We start from the raw sequence: 2,874 nt of genomic DNA on the forward strand, positions 1-2,874 counted from the left end.
TAAACTGACTTGCTTGTTTAGACTCCCACTGCCATCTTTGGAGTTATACTCATCCATTTCTTCAGAAGGCGATTTGGAGCAGGATTCCAGCTTAAAAGGTCTGAAAAGCCTTTTGAAGGTGCCCCTTCCTTAACTCCGGATAGAGACTAGTCTCTAACTTAGCTGGTTCAGAGAAGTACATGAAAATGTGTGGTGGGACTACCTTCTCCCTTGCTGATTTTATAGTCCAAGCAGATTTTTCATTCTGTACCAATCCTGGCCATTCTTTATGTGAAGAACTTAGGGAGAGTCTGATTTTTGTTACGTGATTGCACTGTGCTTGGTGCTCTGACTGGGGCAAGTGAGCATTTCTCAGGGCTGCTATAACAGGGTGACAACTGAGGGCTTCAGTGAATTAGTTTATTGGGTAACCACTATAAAAGACTCCAGGCTTTTGCTAGCCAAGAAGCAACAAAGCTGCAGGAAAGGGCAGGCTCTGTTCACCCTGCAACCTGTCTCTATCTGGAGGGGCTTTGACTGCTTGTGGCCATGAGCAAGGTGGAAGTTCCCAGCTGGCAACTCCCCCCGTGGCTCATCATGATGGAGTCAGCAGAGGGTTTCCAGCATGGTCCCTTCTGCCAGTTGTGTACTTAGCTAGGTATTTCTTTTCCTGCAGGTGTCTTGCAACTACAGTAAGTGTAGCACAAAGACATTGCCTCGTCACAAAGAGTATCCACATCCTCGCTTGTGTACTCTCCATGAATCTCTGTACAGCAAACTGTGGAATACGGCATCATGCCTGGCACCTTACGATGTTACATGTCCCCTTAGCCAGTTTCTGCAGAGGCCTTTCCTGTAGGATGTGACCATTGCATTTGATGTTTCCACTGCTGGTCTGGCAATACTTTACTATACCAGTATGCCTATTTTATAAATGAGGAAAGTGCACCTGGGAACACAAAGCTCAGAGTCACTGGTGTGATAACAGCCACCTACTGCCTGAGTCATCCCATTAGTCACCCAGGGAGACTAGGTTACTGCATCAGTCACCAAGAGAACCAAAAAAAAACTAAATCAGGTAGACTGCAGAGTCAATGGCAGTAAGAGATGAGGAATTTATGGATCACTGTTGTGCCTTTAGAAAGTACCTTTCATCCTAAACCAAGTTAACAACCTCCTTGGGTTTTAGATTTGCTAACACCGTCCCCATGAAATAATGTTTTTACTTGCTAATAGGGTAATTCAAGTACCTGCGTATGGCCTGTGGTCATTCTGGTTATTAAGGGCAGATATACCGTATTTTAACACTGAGCGTGGATTGTTTGATCACCTCTATTGCTCAGTGTTGAAGCTCAGAGGGTAGCATTTTTCTTAGATTTATGAGGTGTTGCTCTACTGAAAAAGCGGTATTTAGCCCTAAGTACCTAGCCATCCACTCCCAATACAATCATCTGTGTTTAAAGGTGAGAAAATAATTAAGGGAGAACTTAATCAATTGATTACATAGCTGTCAAATATACATTATTACTGCACAGTGATGACATGCATCTCCTGCTTTGCATATTCAAAGACATTAACTAGTTTCTGTTGATTTAGTGGCAGATTTCTGTTGACAAAGCAGTTACTGCTTTAGCACTAAATCATGGGAACTAACATTTTTTGAAGATAATTAAAAATGCAAGTATAAATTTCCTAGGACTTTCAGCAGTCCCTGTGTGTGAAGAGCCTCAGTGTATCTGGGGCAAACATGATGCATTTGGAGCTCATTCATCAAACAATCAAAAAACAAACAAACAAACAAAAAAAGCTCGTAAAATGATCACTGGCTACTTGCCCTCCAAAAGAACAGTTTTGTCTGTGTTCATTGTAGATTGGCCAAGTAGAGCTGGATTTATTTTCACCTGTTAGAAAATGCTGTTGTTCTTCTGAGACACCACAAGAGGGTAGTTAAAGAGAGACTGAAATATGTGTAGGCTGACGGGATGGCTATGCTGTTTTGTGCAAGGTGAATGTGGCTTTAAATTATTTTTATACGTGTCTGATCTGTGAGGAGCTCTCTTGTACCCTGCATAAATGACAGAAATCTCGATGGTGCTGTGGCAGGTAATGATCAGGTTGACTAAAGAGTGACCTTGCTTTATCACATTTAATAAGAGGGACCAGAAGTGGTCTGTACCCAGAGCATTCAGCTAGATAAAGGTAATCATATTTTGCAGAGTTAGGCTTAAAGTGCATGGTGCTACAGTCCAGCAACAAAGCATGTTGCTTATGTTATAGGAATAAAAGATGCCTCTCTGTTGCAAATGGTACGTACGATGAGAGTCAGCATGTCAGATCCTCAAAGCCTCAGCCATTAATGAGGACATCAACCTGTGTTACCCATTACCTCCCTTTTGAAGGGGCTAACTGCAGTCAGCAGTGAATCACTTCATGTGGAGACGAGGAAAAAAGTTGAAGTCAAGTTTTCTAAGGACATAAACCAAAATGGTTTATTTAACATCCATACAGCTGTCTGCTTCACACCAGCAGAAAACTTGGCGTTTTTTTTTTTTTTTTTTCCTGTTCTGCCCTATTCACCTTTGCCATGTCAGCTGAAGGCTAACAATCCGCTGATGTTGTCAAAGCCCTGCTGACTCCTGAGGGGGTCTGCCTGCTCCGAGGGGTTTTTCCTCGGAGTGCCTTGAGCAGGCGACTACAGCAAAGTGAGGCCCCCACAGCCATTCAGCTGGACCGAGGGGCTGAAGCAGGCCTGGTGGAGCCTCCAGCTCCCATTCGCACAGCCCCACACGCAGCTGCCCCCTGGCCAAACCACACCAAGAGCCTGGAAAAGGGGCTGCCCCCATTGGCATGGCACAGCCAGTGTCAGAGTCCCACAGAAAGCAATGGCTGAGGCAT

Source organism: Anser anser (genome assembly GCF_964211835.1).
Source record: "Anser anser genome assembly, chromosome: 20".
Classification (NCBI taxonomy): domain Eukaryota; kingdom Metazoa; phylum Chordata; class Aves; order Anseriformes; family Anatidae; genus Anser; species Anser anser.